Source organism: Vidua chalybeata, chromosome 3 (genome assembly GCF_026979565.1).
Source record: "Vidua chalybeata isolate OUT-0048 chromosome 3, bVidCha1 merged haplotype, whole genome shotgun sequence".
NCBI classification, from domain to species: Eukaryota; Metazoa; Chordata; class Aves; order Passeriformes; family Viduidae; genus Vidua; species Vidua chalybeata.
The window spans coordinates 65,531,329-65,549,460 of record NC_071532.1 but is presented as its reverse complement, the minus strand read 5'-3'; positions in this window follow the sequence as shown (position 1 = coordinate 65,549,460).

Below are 18,132 nucleotides of genomic sequence, written 5' to 3'. Positions count from 1 at the left end.
TTGGAGGACAGGGCAATAAGAGTTTTTCATAATTCCATTATTGCTCTGTCGGAATGTTTATCCTTAAAATCTTCCTCCTTGCTTGTATTCTTTACCTACCCTGTCCCCTCCCAACAGATTTAAACACATCAAAACATCCTCAAACATTTGGCAGCTTGAAGAATGGAGATACAGAGGCATAGGAATTTGCCAAGGGTCAAATAAAATACCTGTGGTGGAGCAAAGAATCATATCCAGGTCTCCTTGGAGCCAGATTAATGAGATAAAGATTGAACTAGACACACTCTCTACACATTATCCATTTTCCATAGAGAAGTCTCAAGCAACTTATTTTCAGTGCCAGAATAGTTCTAAAATAAAAATACAAAATCATTCAGCACCAGCAGTCTCATTAGGATGCCTAATAATAATTTAAATAAGACAAAATGGATATGTGCACATATTGATATGTCTATACATATGTATGGACATATGTATATATATACGTATATACACACACACATATGTATACAGACAGAAGAAGAAAAGAAAATATGTTTATTCACAGTAAAAAAGTGTTAAATATAGAGGTAACTACTGCTTTAGAGACACTAATGCAAATAAAAGTACACATAAAATAAGATTTAGCTCCATAACATGAGGCCAAGAAATATTAAGAAATACCATATATGTTGATTTAAATCTGTTTGCAACTTGAAAAAGAATGCTTGGGTATTGTTTTGGTTTTTGTTTTTATTGACTAATTAATTCATTTATTCATGTGAGTGAAATCCAGTAACATAAAAAATTAATTTGAATTCTGAAATCAAGAGTATATCATGCTTTCAACAGGCAATTGTTTTTTCACCTTCCAACTATTATCAAAAGTTTTATGGCATATATGATGTAAGTGAATATGGCAAAGACAAACATTTTGATTTACAGTATTTTCAGTTCTGTTACCCTGCTCAGAATAACAAAAGGGATTGCTCAAAGACAAAAAAAAAAAAAAAAAAAAAAAAAAAACGACAATAAGTCAGAAAAGACAATAAAGAAATAGAAGTAAAATGGTGAATTCTATATGTAGTAAAAGTCTTTCATGAAATGCTGCCTAAGCCAGTGTTATGTCTGATTAAATAAATGGGTAATATTTTTTAAACTTCCTTTTTCCAAATGACCTTAACATTGCAGTTAGATCATGACATAACTGAGTCCTCTATGTTTCTTTAATCAAAGCCTAAAAAACTGACTCTGAGTCCCTTGAAACCAATGAAAAGAAGATAGATTATTTCTTTGAGCTATAGATCTAGATCAGGATCTTAATAATAACAATGATTCCAGCTCACTGTTTTTGATTGTCTGCTAGTGGTTATTTCTGCATACATTGACACACACATTCTCATGTTTCATAACCCATTGAAAAAGCTGTGCCAAGATACATATCCCTCTGAAAAACTTAGGGGTGAATGTGAACTTTTTGGTTGTCACTATGACACTAACATTAAGCCCTTTAGACACACAGTGAAACAAAAGGAAAGTCGAACTTTCTCATCAGCTTTTTTTCCTGGAACAATTCAAGAGAGAAAAAATGTCACCACAGTTAATAGTGTAAAGCCTCTGAGTGGCCTGAAGCAAAAGCACCTGTCAAAACTGCAGTGACAGAAACAAAGGGTCACCAGAAGGACAAATGCTGTATGTGTAGAGTTGTACAGCATTTCTCTGAAAATCAAGTTTGAATATGCTTTATTTCTACTATTATACAAACAAATAGAAGTTTGTTTGTTTTTAAATGGGGAACTAAAGAATATCACAAAGGATATGAAGTCAGTGGGACTTGAAGTGAAAATCACTACACAGTAGGCAAGCTATATTGCTGAATGCCCAGTTGCAGTATTGAATTTGTGACTAAACTTGAGTTAAACCAGAGAAAATATGCTTGTGGAATTTTAAACTCTCATGGTAAGGAATTAGATTGTTTTCCTACATTTAAATGCCAGTCTACCTAATGGATTTACTGTCTTCTAATGTGAAATTAGAAAAACCAAGGAGGCAGAGTGCTTTCAGCAAAAAATAAATATAGAACAAAAAAGCATCCCCTTTATAAAAATTACAAATTCCACTTTGACTGGTTGTGAATAAAGCAATTTACTAAATGGAAAATGTTGGTTTATCATAGCACTGGAAAGAAAAGGTACCATTTTTTGTTTCCTTCCCTCAGCCGGCACCCAGCACTCACTTGAACTGCATGAACAGCCTCATCCTATCCCCCTATCTTATTGATCAGGATTAGTATGATATGTACATCTATAACTAGAGAGAGATGAAAAACTGAAAAAGGAAGCAATTGTGTCAACTAAGTACTTTTGTTGCTTTGTTTTTCTCTTCCAGAAAAAATTTTAACATACATTTGGTTCAAGTGCTGGGTCAGTCAGAAGCCAACTGCTGTGACAATACCTTTGGAAGACTCACAGGACCTGACTGGGTAAGGACTAGTGTGAATTTTCTTTCCCTCTGGGTTTCGTAGACATAAATTGGGAAAGTTTTCACAAGCACTTAGTCCAAACATTCATCTAGCTTTGAGGTATTGAAATATCACCTTCAGTTATTGTTCTTAAATAAATTTCATTTATGGTAAATACTATTTCGTGTAAAAGAAATCAATACCTGGACTAGTTCAATACAAGATAAACAGAAGAAAAAATAAAATAAAATGTAAGTTGTGTGACATCAAGGGTTTACACATAAAACAAACTCTATAGAGAATGTTTTTAGAAAAGACTAAATTTGCTTTGCTGTGTGAGGCCATTTAACCCAGGGCCCCAAATCACTCTCAAGGGCAGCTGCTCCACCTCCCTGGGAGTCTGGCTACCACACCCACAGCCAGCTCTGCTGCTGTGTCAATGCAAGGTCCAGCCACTGGAACAGAGCTGGGCTGGGAGAAGTCTACCAGGTGGGCTGCTGGGCTTTCCCATCACTCAGGAGCTGGAATTCAGCCTCAGCCCTGCTCCTGCTCATTGCCTGAGCTGACCACAGGCACCCTGGCACTTGGCCCTCAGATGATTGTTCAGGACCCTGAGCCACCGATGCCACTTCCCCAGCCTGACCTGAGAGCACCTTGGACTGGGCACCATGAACTTGTCTGATGATCCAGGCTCCTGGGTGGCACCTGCTAGTGTCTGCCAACCTGCCCTGCTCTCCCATCCTGGTCCCCAGGCTCAGGCCACCATGGACCTGTTGACCTTGTAAACCAAACCTTTCCATGGCACTGAGCCTTTGCCCATGACACAAAACCAAACTAGGTTGTCTCAGAATTTTTTTTTCCTTAGAGTTTTTGTGCAGCTTTAATGATAACAGCTTTTTTATGTAATAGTGTTGCATCCCGGAGTTTGGGTTTAGATTAGGGTTTTTAATTTATGTTAAAATAAGTCAAGTTCTGTAATCCCGCGTTTCCCCCGTGTTGTTCCCCCCCACGGTTTCTGGCCCCATGCTGCCCGCTGCCGGATTCTTACCCCTGTGCCGCTCCTGTAACCACCCTGCCGTCCGGCCCCGGGAAACCCCGTGCTGGCCACCCCAAGCCACACGATCCCGCTCAGCCCGCGGCTCGGTGCTCGCCCCTGTGGGGTTCTCTGGTTGGTCGCTGTTGCTGGCGTCACCGCCACGGCAGCCGCCCCTATTGGGCGGCAGGCCGTGGATTCTCTCGCCCCGCCCCTCCATAAAACCCTATCCCGCCGGCACCCAGGCGCCATTTTCTCCCATGCGAGTGCCGGGAGCGGTCGCGTCTTTCCATCGAACCACGCCATGTGAGACCAATAAACCGTTCCTGCCAAGCACGGAGTAAATGGACAAATTCCTTACCTCTTTGCCGGATCCCTAGCGCACGGTAACAGAGGCTGGCCAGCCCACGCGCCCGAGACACGGAGCCGTGTCCGGGAACCCGCGGCAGCAAACCCCAGCAGCACGTGGAAGCTACGCCACAGCCGGGCTCCCAAGAGCTGCGTGCAGCCGGGGAGAGCAAAAACCCACGCCGCATAATAGTATCTGATTATATTATATTCAAAACCTGCAATTTCTCCCTTTCATTATTTTTTTACCTAGCTACTATACTAAATTATTATTCTTCCCTATAATATGAGATAAAATAATTTCATTCTTGCATCATGAAAACTCTGCATACTTTGTTTGAGAAAGTCTTACTACTATAAAGTTTTAAAAGCTTTCTCTTCATAATTAATCTTTTTCTTTCTTGTCAAACTTCCTTCTTGCATAGATGATGCATGGATAAATTTCTATGCCCAAATGTTGCCAAGCTGAAATAGCTGACTGTTCTCACAGTCCAGTGCTTTAATCTGAAATTCCATCTGAGAATCTATTACTAGGTTATTCAGTAGAAGGTATAAGAAAGTACAAGGATTGATGCATAAGCTCAGTTTTGGTCTCTGGAAGTCAACAGAACTGTTCTCAGTGTCCAATACACTGAAATTTCATGTCAGAATCTAATTCATATATATGTGTATTTAAATTTAAGCACAGAGATGTGTCTTTTCATGATTATTTGGTTGGTGGCTAATACACAGCTGACCATCAAAATGGAAGGGGAAGAGCAAGCTGTTAAGAAATTAAAAAAAATACTTCCACCAAAACCTTTTCATCTATATATTTCAATCATAATGTGGCAGGTTATTTGTATTACAAGCACTTTATGATATTAAAATTAATATATTTAGTTTCACAATTCATTTACCCTCAGTCATACCATGATAAACTTCACCACTACCCAGATTAACAAGTCAGTGCTAATAAGAACAGAGATCTCAATCCAACTCATTGGTCTCAAACTCAACATCTGCAGAAAGTTACCACATCTAATTTAAGAGGAAAGTACTTCCCAAAAGGGTGGCAGACATAGGTTTCATAAGCCATGTAGTGGTTTAATGCTGGCTGGATGCCAGGCATCCACCAAAGCCTTTTATCACTCCACAACTGGACAGGAAAGAATAAATGCGTCAAAGTGTTAGTGAGTTGAGATTAGGGAGAGATCACTCATCAAATACTTTCACAGGCAAAACAGGCTAGAGTTAGTGATATTGGTTGAATTTATTTCTAACAAAATCAGAGCAGGATAATGAGAAGCAAAATAAGACCTTAAAAACACCTTCCCCCACCCCTCACTCTTTCCCAGCTCTACTTCCTACCCCAGCAGTGCAGGGAGACAGGGAATGGGTGTTATAGTCAGTTCATCAGTCATGGTTTCTTCTACTGCTGAGGAAGAGGAGTCCTTCCCCTGCACCAGCATGGGTCTCCTCCATGGGCTGCAGGGGATCCCTGCATCCCTGTGGTCCTCCATCGGTTGCAGGGGAGCATCCTTCTTCACTATGGTCTGCACCACAGGCTGCTGGGGAATCTCAGATCTGGTGCCTGTAGCTCCTCCTCCACTGACCCTGGTGTGTGCAGGGCTGCTTCTCTCACATGTTCTCTCCCCGCTTTTCTCCAGCCACAATTACAATTGCACAGTAACATTTTTTTCCTTCTTAAATCTGTTATCCCAGAGGGATTACCACCATTTCTGATGGGCTCAGCCCTGGCCAGTGGCATACCGTCTTGGAGTCAGCTGGCATTGGCTCTGGGAGACATGGAGGAAGCTTCCAGCAGCTTCTCACAGAAGCCACTCCTGTAGCCCTCCTGCTACTAAAGCTTGGCCACACAAAATCAATACACGTCACTCCTAAATACTCTGTAAATTATAGATGTGCTAATACTGTAGAAAAGCAGTTGTGAAGATTTAGTTCCTTTAGAAACAATCTGACTAGGCGGCCCCTAGAGAAGAATTGTGAATGACCTAACAATAAAATTCACTGATCGCATTGAATGCAAGAGGGATCCCAAATAAAAGAGGGATCATCAACCTCTTCTGACCAAATGTACCAGACACTTTTGGCCATAGTTTTTACCCCCAGCGCCAGGAAACCTGTGATCTAAAAATGTCTAATTATTGCATTTTGTCACATTTGACAATCACATTGTTCAGTTACTGGTGCCAGTTCTGATTGTTTTGTCCAGTCTCTGGCTTCAAAACAAGATGAACTCTATTTTCTCTTTATTGCAGAGAAATTAAATACTTCAGTGTAAAGAAGACAAAAAGAAAGGAACACTGTATAGCAATCAGTAATCTCATTGTTAAAGAAATATTTATACATTTTAAAGTCTATATGCATCTGGAAGACTCCATGAATAAGAGCAGATTCAAAAAAATAAATTGATGCAGTTTATCAACACCCCAAATAGAAGGCCGATGGAAAAAAAGAGTTTTCTGTTCCATGTGTAGATATAAAATATGAAAGGACGGGATCCAAAAATTAAAGATATTGCATAAACCATCACAGTCTAATAGTCCTCTATCGATATTTGAGATCATAGTGCATGTCGTATTCGCATCTGATACCGGGGGAAGTTCAGAAGGAAGACTCCTACCTCTGCATAATGAGGCAATGATAAGTGCATCCAGTGCTATTTCCAGTCTATTCCCACTTCTCTCCTGCTAGTAGGGGTAGAGAAAATATATTGTTAATTACAGCATATAGACAGTTCCCATGCTTAGAGTGTGCCAGACATGTTCTCTCAGAGTTATGGGTAAAAAAGGTCGTTCAGTTCCTTTCAGTCCAGAAGAGTGAGAGCCCTGACCTTTAGCACTTCTTTTAAAGTTGATCACAGAGGGATGCATAAGGACTACATCCCTAGGTGGCAGCTCCCTGGTGTCTGTAAATCCTACCTACTGCAGTTCTTAATCTAACTGACCGTTTTCCTCTCACCTCACTGTGATCACTGGTTGATTGAAAGTGACCAAAAGCAACTACTTCAGAGCAAAGTGCTTTGTAGCAATTTACTTAAGAGAGTGTAGAATCCACAGAAAACCAAGAACAACGTAAGCTATTTTTATATTTTCCTCCTCCTAAAGCCCACTCTTGCCTTACATGTTCAGTAATTTCCATTCAGCCCGCTTACTGCCAACTTTTGGCTGAGACTGCTTTGCTACTTCTTCCAAACACTCCCTTTCAGAAGCTCCTATTATTCACTTCACTGTGCCCTCCTGTCTACTGGGAGCTTTCTGAAGCAAATGTTGGTTTTCCCTGTATATCCAGCCTTGGCTAAGTAAATGTGTAACTCTTCTCTGCACCTGGAAAATTGCATTTTCCAAGTTAACTGTCTAGCTGTTATATAGTCTGCCTCCAAATTTTGCACCTTGGTTTCTCATCTCATTATAATTTTATTTTCTGTTTGTTATCTCTTTAACAATTCCCTTCTGAATCCAATGCCAGTAGGAAGGATAGTAATAAACATGCAAACTATTTTGCCATTAACAATAATTTAAAAGAAAATATCCTGATTTTAAAATTATTGTCCACATATTTGTATCTAGATTGTTTCCCTTTTTGCGTAAGGCTGTTTTTCAATTATGGAAGTCTTCTTTAAGAAGAGTATTTATTATGGAATGATGTTATGGAATACAACAGTAAGCTAAAGCTAAAACATATGACTGCCCTTTTTCAGTTGTCAAGGACTGTTTTATGTCCAGCAGGTCAACAAGCCTGATCCCAATTAGGAACAAGATGTTTTTCAGAGGTTGAATCAGTCTTATCTTATGGATTTTTCTTGAATTAATCTTTGTGTTATGGTTTCTAGTTTCTGTTTCAGAACTCAAGGGAACATTTTTTCTTGTTAGGTTTTTATTTTTTTTCCTACGACAGCCCGCTGGGTTATCAGCAAGGCACTCCTCTATCGATTCTGACTCCTCTATTCAACTGTTTTCATAACTGAATTTCATCCAGTCTCTAATCTTCAGTTCATGTTGAGCTACTGCATTTCTAACAGAAAAGAAGGCACATGCAGGGACCAGGCAGTTCTTGACATGCTTAACCTGGAATGAAATACTCCACATTCCCATTTCTCATGCCTCAGATCTGCCATTTTTCCCAGTCAGAGCAGGCACTCCTGGCCATAAAACTCCCACTTATTACACCCAGTGAACTGTATCTCTCTTTTCACATCATGTCCCTAGATTCATTACATCTCCAGTGTACTAATAAGCCCCTTACCCATACTTTTCCATTAAAAGTACCCTAAAGTTTATGACTCACAATATTAAAATATGAGAGGAGAATTATATATTTTATTTTAAGATTATATTTAAAAATATATATGTATGTTCCTACTATTACTTTGTTAAGTTTCAGCTCCCCAGTAATTCCCTCCTGCTTACTAGGATCCCAGTGCTTGATGCCAAGGATTGGCGACAGCTGAAGCCAAGCCAAAAGTGTTCCATGGCCTTTCTTGCAGAAAACAAATGTTTCTGATAGGAATATCAAGCAGATACCTCTTACATGGAATGCAAACAGCCAGGACTTCAGGAGCTGAATAATATAATATGTCCAAAAACCTCACAAACTGATCTATAATAATTTTAAACTCATAAAAAAATTTAAATAGCCTAAAGGCCTCCAGGTGCAATTGTACTTCATCTTGCATTAAAAACTCTTATAATCATGTACTTTAAATATACATCTTTGCAAATTGTCTGTATTTTTTAGCAAAATCTTAGGCTTAGTTGTTGTTTCTTTGAGGTATTTTGTGTCAGCACTAGAAGATGTGTATAAGAAATATTACTGGCTACATCTATGTGGCTATAGATTCCTCAGGGATCTTTGTCGATAACAGCTAACCCAGTTAGCTCAGTACATTTTTTCCACACCATAAAATAAAACTATTCTTTTCCTCCTCTGGTATTTTTGATTAGAAAACTCCATTTCTGTTTAACAGACACTATTAAGTCAGGAAGATTAATACAAAAAAAAAAAAAAGCCAACAAATATTTTGTTCAAATATGTAGGCTTTATAAGTAATTATACCCAGAGAGGATTAGTGACCTGTAAATATAGTGACTCAGCTACCTTTCCTATTTCTTCACCACTCTGCATTGTTGTCACACTCCACTGTGACTGTGTCTCATCAGGCACATTGGGCTTAGCAAGTGATCTTGTCAAGTAAGCTTCAGTCACACCTAAGGCTCAGAAGCTTGCTGCAGTCAGTCTGGGCTGCTCTGTCAGCAGAAACTGGAAGTAAAGCTCTCACTTAGGTTTTGAATCTGAACCTGACTACCTCGAAATACGCACTTGTTGCTCAAATGCTGTGCATTCAGAAAGTATTCGTTTTGCTAGTTTGGCTTTTATCCTTCACATATTGCTTTTCCTGTGACACCTCTTCTCAGAGGCACTTGAAAGGGAGAGAACTATGACCAGGATGTAGGTACTTCCCTGAATTGTTGAAGTAAGAAAACAAAAGGTATAGTACCTCTTTCACTGTGCTAAATTACTTGCAGATCAACTTGAAAACATAGCTGTTTACTGCAGTATTGACTAGGTATTCCAGTAGAGGGATTATGCATTTCTTTTGAAGCGAATGTACAGCTAGAAGCGATTTTGGCAGTTAAATAAATGCAAGAGATGCTTGAAGAGTTTGAAAAATATTTTTAAATAGTTAAACATACAGGATATTCATGAACCATATTCTCTAGTTGTAGTTGTATCCTTTATATCACTCAGTAGTCAGGAGTACCTTCTGGACCACATCCTTCATTTCTGAAATGACAGAAGTTTCATTGCACATGTTGAGGTAAGGGAAGAATACCAGAACAGAGAGGATTTATTTCTTTCATTTCTGCCTGTTCTCCAATGGTTTATGTGCCTCAAAGTGAGCAGCAAAGCCTGATCCTAAATAAAAATAGTATCCTGAATATTTAAATTGCATTTCTCTGTGTGGAGCTATGACACTGAACAGAGCATACCTCTTGATATTTACGCTTTTGTTTCCTGTGCTTTTATGTAAACAAATTTATTTGCATAAAAATTAGACTTTTCTTTATAATTTAATACCTTCCTGCTGCATGTTCCTTGTTGAAATGTTCTTCTTCAAATGTGACAAGTGTATGACAATATAAACAGACAAGTGTATGACAATATAAACATCTTTTTGACAGATAAGCAAAGATCATTGATAGGAAAAAAAATACTTGGCAATAGATTCTGTTGCAATTCTACTGCTCTAATCCATGTCTCCACTCCTGTTGACTGAATTCACGCCAAACTTCAAGAGGTAGCACTAACACATGAAGAAATATAGGAGGCAGTTAAACTCTGAAATTATTTTTAAAGCTTCCAAATAAAATCTTTGTAAGACAACCTTATTTCTGAATAACACAGAGTAGTTACATAAATGATAAATTAATAATCACAAGGCTTCACAGAAAAAACTCAATTCCCTCTGAGTTTCATGTGAACATGAAGAACAACATGACCTACTTTGCTAGTCTAAACAGTTTTTAATAGCAAATACTCCTATGGAACTCATATGGGTGCCATACAGTCTAGGTTTATTGCTAGTTAGAATTTGAAAAATTAATAATTTTTTGCCTTTCTTGAAAATAAAAATACAATACATACATGTTCACATACACATACATTTGAATTTGAATATGTGGGCATTTAAATATATATTATCTTACTGAATTTAGTAAAGGGAAAACCTAGACTTCTTCACTGTCTGCTTCTCTGTTTTATGAAAACTGATGTGAAATGGACTGGCAGAGTGTGGGTGAAGACATTCAAGTACAAGATCATTTCATTCACTCCTTACAGCCAGTCCCACGGTGCTTGGAGACTTGGTGCTGATTCAGCTGAAAACATGGCAGGTGTCCAAATGATCTAGTATAAATTTTAGTCAGCCTTCTCATACACCTACCCATGCTGTCCCTTCTCCTTGGAAGCCAAAGTAATCATGGGGGCCTTTTCCCTTCACTGTCTTCTCTGTTGACCTCAGAGTCATGTAGCCCTTGAAGAACTTAGCAGGCAAATTTCTCCCATTCATTCTTTTCTTCATTGTTTAGGTTTGTACGAAGAATGCCCTGCCGTCTTTCTTTCAGTGACCCTGATGTGTTTTCGTGGGCCTGGGTTGTGCCTTCAGACTGGGGGCTGTAAAGGCATAGAAATTCTCTGAGGCACCAGAAATTAATTCAGGATTTCTGAAAAAGCAACCCCAAAAGGCTGGCAAATATTTTCCTGAAGAACTGTCTTAGCCACATGGGAAAACAAGCTTCTGGCAAACAGTTAAAATTATTTTACTAACATATACAATTATATTAAGCTCTGGTAGTTACACTTCTGATTGTGTAAGGAAATATTTATGTTTTTTTTAAATAAGCATTCAAGGTTTGCGCTTTTCCAGGAGGTGCGAGCACTTGAGTTTGAACACACTGAAAAACCAATTAGTGATTACAAGGTTTTTTTGGTCTAGGAAATGTATATCATTATATTTATGACACGAATTTAATATTTAGATATTTAGGATTGCTTCCTCATTTTTTTTCAGTATTTGGAATGATTAATATGTGGGAAAACAAGCATACAGGTGCTAACATATTTGCCTGTTACAGTGACTATCCTATCTATTCTATGTGCCAGTCTTTCCAACGTGATCCCAATCTCAACTCCAAACAAGCTTATTTATAGCTGTAGCAAAAAGGAAATGGGTCTTTCATAACACTGTGCGCAGAATCCCTTTTAGATGTTGCAATATAGCTCAAATGAGAAAAAATACAATATTTCATGTGGTTTTGAAATAGCACCAACATATGAATATCATGTCATTCACTGGTGTTTAAGCCTCATACCTTAGAAATGACCAAGATAAATAGCCAGAACCATGTTAATCTTCAAAAATAACTTGTTCTTCATGTCATGAAAAATCCTTTCGTTCAAGTAATGGAGTTTACCCTGTAAATTAAATCTCTAAAGTAATGGAAGAAATAACCCATGACACTGGTGGGGGAAATTAAATTAGAGTCACTAATAGCAGGTCAGCACAGTACAACCAGAGGTAATAGAAGTGACCACATGAATGATAAGCAGGCCTTCCCTAGGCTGTGACATCTGTGTCCCAGTGACTGTGACAAACATTCATCCATGTGGCAAGGAATTCACAAGTCAGGTACTAGCATGTTTATTGTGCAGTCTGACACTGCCAAAGCATGCCAGTCTTTCTCAACAGGATGCTCTGATTCCCTAATGAAGACCATTAAGACAAGTGAAAATCTTTGACCCCAGTCTCGCTGCTAAATCAATCTGCCAGTGCTCCAGATAATCTTTTTACTTTATTTATTTATTTATTCATAAGCACGGAAGATATTTTCTGAACTAATACAATTCCCATTCCTCCCAACATGGCTAAGTTAATATAATTCTACCCTGGAGCCATAAAATAGAAGAAAGAAAAGGTGGGAAAATATAAAGAACAGAGTCTGGTTTGAATTGTAAAAATCCAGTGTATGCCTTCTCTAAAGATTTTAACATCACTGCAATAGCCATTGGCAAAATAGCAGGGTGAGATTTTAAGGTAAAATGAAGTCTTGAATGTCATACAAAGCACCTTTGAAGTTCACAGCCTTATTTATTTACTAATACCTGGGCATGATCACTGATCTTCTGATGTAAACCTTACAGTGTAGTAGTAAATAACATATGTCCAGAGAAAATACATTTTTCTATAAAATACAGAGGTAAAGGATAAAATCATATTCTACCACCTCTTTTTATTAAAACAACTTATTAATGCAAAACACCATTATTAGCAAATATTTTTATCTGGAATTAAGAGTACAGACAGTTGAAGGAGGGACAGTAGTATGACAAATATCAAAGTACTTGGCAAAGTAAGCATGTAAGTAAGTAAATAAACTAACCTTACAGCCTATGATCTTCTGTTCAGAAAATAAAAGAGGTTGAAATAAAGACTTGTTTACGTTATCTACAGGATATATGTGATCTTAACCTCTTAGTCATTGCGCTGAAACAAATAACATATTAAAATGGAAATTTCCCCAGAGCTAGTAATTTGCAAAGTGAAATAATGAACTTCATATTTCTCGTTTACTCATACTACTTGTTTCCATTTAAGTGGTGATTATGCTTACTCAGGCCAGGCTTACTAATTATCATTTGGCAGTATTATTATGTGGCTTAAAAATCCAGAGGTACAACAAGGAAAAAGTTCGAGATTTCCAAACAACATCCTAGTACAAATGTTCCCCTTGTTCCAAGACTCAGGCAGTCTTCAGAGGCAGAGTATCAATCTCTCCATCTCTGCAACACACTTCCTTACTGCTGAGAACTTCCTTCTGTGGACATACTGCACCCTCCTGTGTGCACTGACATCTGTCCATTATAAACTGGTGTAAGGTCAGCTCCCACTGATGACAACAGGAGTCCTGAGGAAATGACCAGCTGAAGATTCACAAACAAAACAAAAATAAGGTATAGTGTGGAGGTCAGGCAATACCCACAATAATTTCCACTAATCAGTCAATTAATTAAAGCCCAAATTTTATATATACCATAGACTGGATTTCAGAGCTTGCTAACACACAGATTCTCTTAATTGAATTTTTTTAGAGTTTTAACAACCATTTCTAGAATCCATAAACTTTACATGTAGGAATATTCTTTTTCTCAAATAAATATTCTGACAAAAGTACTGGACTTGTCTTCCAAGAAGGTTAAAGGAAAGGTGTACCATAGATCTCCTTAGAACTAGCTCTTCAGAAGTACAGAACTAATTAAAATAAAGTCCTGTTGTGCTTCCAGAGTCAAAAAAAAAAAAAAAATACCATCTGCACATCTGTTTAAAAAAGAAATTTGGTAGGGCACTTTTCAAACTTCTACTGACCTACTATTACAGCTAAGGAAAAATTCAGGGATGACCAACTGCAGAGTAAGGAGACAGACAGTTTCTTCTGAAAAGAGAAACAGCATCAGTACAAGAGGAAACGCTGAGGATCCCACATCTTCTCAGTTATTTTAGGACTGATTTTTCTAAAGGTAGTATTAACCCTTTATGGGTTTTAACCATAAGAATTGTCCTTGTCAGACAGCCCTTTCCTAGGTCTGAAAAGCACTGCTCTATTGCTTCCCAGCATTTCCAAATTTACTTCACACTTCACCTCCTTCTTCAGAGAAACTAAGACTAACTCTTTTGTGAGTTAAAAAGAGGAAAATGGGCAACATCAGTCCTTCATCCTTTCCCCTGGGAAGCCTGTGCTAGAAAGCAGAAAAAACTTTGAATGCAGAGAGATTTCTTTATGAAAAAGACACCAGAATTAATTTTTTTTATTATTATTTTTTTACTGGATGCAACATTCAACACTTGAAATTGTCCTGGAGCTGACTCATGTCAGAAAGTTTTGGGACTCTGGGAGCCCATCAAAAACAGGTATGGTGGCGGCCATAAGACAGAAAACAAGGATGAGTACCAGCTTGTTTAAACCTTTTACCTACCTCAACATGAATTATAGTTATCTGGGAGGACAGATTATGTACTCAGACTTCCACACACATAGCTGGACGGAAATAATCAAAGGAGACAAATATTTAATCTCCTTCATATTTACTTTGTAATGTTAGTTTGATAGCAAGTAAAGGCAAGAAGATAAACAAAAGCTCTTCTGAGCTCCCGGTTCACTTGGGGCATGGAGTCAAAGCAGACATGGTTCTAGTCCATAGTTAAGTGGAGATTTGCATGGAAGTCCTGTGGCTTAGCAGAGAAAAGTATTCTGTAAGGAGAGTGTCCCATTTTGCCTTCGGTGAGAGGTGCTTGGCATACAGATGTCAAATTACTCCAAAATACCAAGTCCTGTTCATTTTTGGAAAATCAAAGTTTTGATCACAAATTGATCTTCTGGGAGTAGGTAAAGAAAAAAAATATATTATAAAAATTAAAACTAGTTGAAAATATCTTTCTCATGTCTCTATCTTTCTCATGTCTCCTTTTTCCCCTACGTCCAAATTTAAACCTAAAAATTGAAAAATAATTGAAAAGATTCTGACATCATGTCTAGTTACTTGAGTGTACTTACACTAGCTTGAGATCATAAAAATTTTTAGTGAAACTTAGCTAATGATGTAATTTAAAAGCCAACCTAATTCAGTTCCCTATTCTTACAGTTGTGAGCAAGAAACATATAAAAGGTGAGTTTTGAGGAAAGAAACTGTGGTTTAGTTCATTAATGTTTAAGTGATACACAGGGGAAAAGGAGGAAGTGAGAGGGCACTGGGTTAACAAAGTCCTCAAAGAGAACTCCCACACTTAAGTGGTGTAGTATATACAAAGATGATACCCATGGTTTGAACTTTAAGATTTTACAGACAATTTTAGCTGATCTAACTGTGAGTTGGAGAGCAAAGAAATTATCTGGTTTATTTGCCCATCCTCATGCATAGCCTCCTTTTGGGCTGCCTCTGGATAGTGTACCTTTGGAATGCTTCCAGAGAATTTAGTCTAATTTTGAAGGATTTTTGGTGGTTGTTTGCAGAGCAGTGATGAATCACACGATGACAAACTGTGAAGAGAAACCTGGGAGTGGAAGCATGTGAGACAAGATTCCCCTTTCCATATGGAAATAGCCTCAGTTCAGTGTGTGTCAGAACTTGAGAGTACACCCTGAGTGGTGTGCTCTTTGCACTGGTCTGATGGATTTCTGGAATTTCATCATAGATCCTCATCCCAGAGAAGAAGGTAATCGTTTTGGGGCTTACACTAGCCTAGAACCAGGCCCATAGCCATCTGTATGCCTTGTCAAGGTATGTGTGTATATATTTCTGTAGATCTTCACAGTGTGACACGCAGGTTTGCCTGTGTATGTTTGTAAGTATGTGTCTACTCAAATATATACAGATCACATACAAGATATACACAAATATTAAACATTCTTAAAAGCCTTCTCTCCTGAACTAACAGCCGACTATTTCCAATATTACTTTGATTTGCAGCACTTCCCTCACCTTCTAAAGACAATTAAGGAGGAAAAAGTTGCACATTAAGTAGCACCATTATGAATTCATGTCCTACGTTTTTTTTCATATTAGCATAGAGAAAGATGAATTAATTTCGTATTCAAGTAATGCTCCTTTCAGCCTCCAGTAAGATCTCCCTCATAACACACCATTAGTTAAATGCACCATCACAATAAAAAACTAAAAAAAAAAGGCATTTATTTATGTTGCTTTAAATAATGACCTAAAAAAAATTTCCAAACTTTATGTTACTTTAAATAATGAGCCCTCAGAGAAGCTGAATTAGCACTATAAATTAAGAAACATTGCATTATGGTCAGAATATATTCTTTAGGTAATGTCAGTTTACAACAGCAACAACCAAGGTCAGTAGTTCTGTCTCCCAGTTTAATTGCACAAAAAGTGAGAGAATAAAAAAAAAGAAAATCGTTCTTTAGGGCCCACATATACTCCCCCATGTGCCCAGAGGGATAAAATGAAAATCATATATTCTAGCTTCAGTATTAAAAGAATAAATTCCAGCCACCTACCCATGTGTCATTAGCAAATTTCATTAGTATACACCTACTTGTGTGCCAAAGCCTTTAATAGAAATATTACATAAGACAACATTGAAAAACACACTCAGTCTATCCAAGCATGAGTTTCCTTTTCAGTACAACCAACTGGACAACTGTACTTCAGCTTGTTTCCTAATTATCTGTGTACAAATTCACAGAAATTAATTTTATAACATAAACCTCCTCTAGTATATCAGAAATGTCATGTACAATTCTTATTGTTTGTTCCAATGGCATACACAAAATGCTGTAGAAATCCAGATATGTTTATCCTATGCATTAGTCAGACTTTAAAATATCATTAAGGATATTTTTACTATTCTTCTTGATATGTCACTGTTTTACCTAAAATTTTTGTCATTAACACTGAAATTTTTGCTCAAATTCAGACTGCACCATTCTACAGATTGCATCGATTGGAGCAGTGAACACTTGCCCTGATTTACAGAGATTTTGATGTTTTTTTTTCAACAAAAAAATAATCCAGTTTAGCTAAGAGATTCAGTGAGCCTATGAATATTTAATTTGGTGCACACCTGCTCACCCACGCACTGATGTAGACATACAACCCAGTAACTAACACTGGCAGCACTAAGCACAGAACAGGACCCAGGCTGTAAACACAGGCTACATCTATGCTAGTGAATTAAAAACACAAGTGAATTCTATGCTGTAGTTTTCCATACTGTTAAATGAATAGTCCAGTTTTGGCCTGAGCCAACCTCTAATATCCTTGGGAATACCCAGGTTATTTCTAGGCTTGATCAGGCAGGAAACTATCAGGCTAGCAAACACCACAGAAAGGGACAGGAGACCTCAGCCTTGTGAATTCAAACTCTGCCATGGCAGGCAGCCTCAGAGCCAGAGAACAATCTCTGGTTTATTTGCTGTGAAAATGTAACCACAGATTTGCACCAGTGGAACAAATACACATCCTAATAAATAGAGTTGTTCAGGAATTTCCAGTGAAATTATTACGAGGTTCTTTTTTTTTCTTTAGAAGGTTCTGGTTCATTAAAACTCAGACCTTTTGCAGGAATGATCATATCAATTTCAGCAAAGATAGAAGAGCTGATCAAAATTAGAGACACTAGCAAACAGAAAGATCAACACCGATAGGATATTTACTTGGCATGTGAGGTAATGGAGTTCAAGTCCCTGTTTTGAATCAGCTAGAACAAAGGCTTGTGCTTCTTACTCAACCTACACAAATATTTTGAACCAACAGCTTGTCTGAAATGAAATACAGATATTTTTTCATTCCTTATTTTTTACCCTGATAAAGTTTAAGTTTCAGTCCATGGGGAAGGGATTTTTAAACCATTCCCCACAAAGTTCTAACCATAAATTATATCTCCATCTTTATCCATTCTCTTCTTTGACATCCACCAAACATCAACACAAAAATCTGTACGTTTTTCTATATGTACCAGGGGCTAAGCGCATAATTTTGATCTTTGATTTGAAACCACTATCATCCTGCAATAGGATTTAAGTATAGATCATAATCAGAAGTGATTGACAAGAATGGTAGAATGACATACCAAAAACATTCCACTAAAGGAAGTATAAGCTGTACCTACTTTCTTGGGGAGATCAGTCAATACTTAATAACCTAGATAAGATGCACAACAAAGGATAAGGTTTTGATCACAGGCATTACTCAATAGGAGATCATTGGAAAAATTTATGAGTCATGGGTA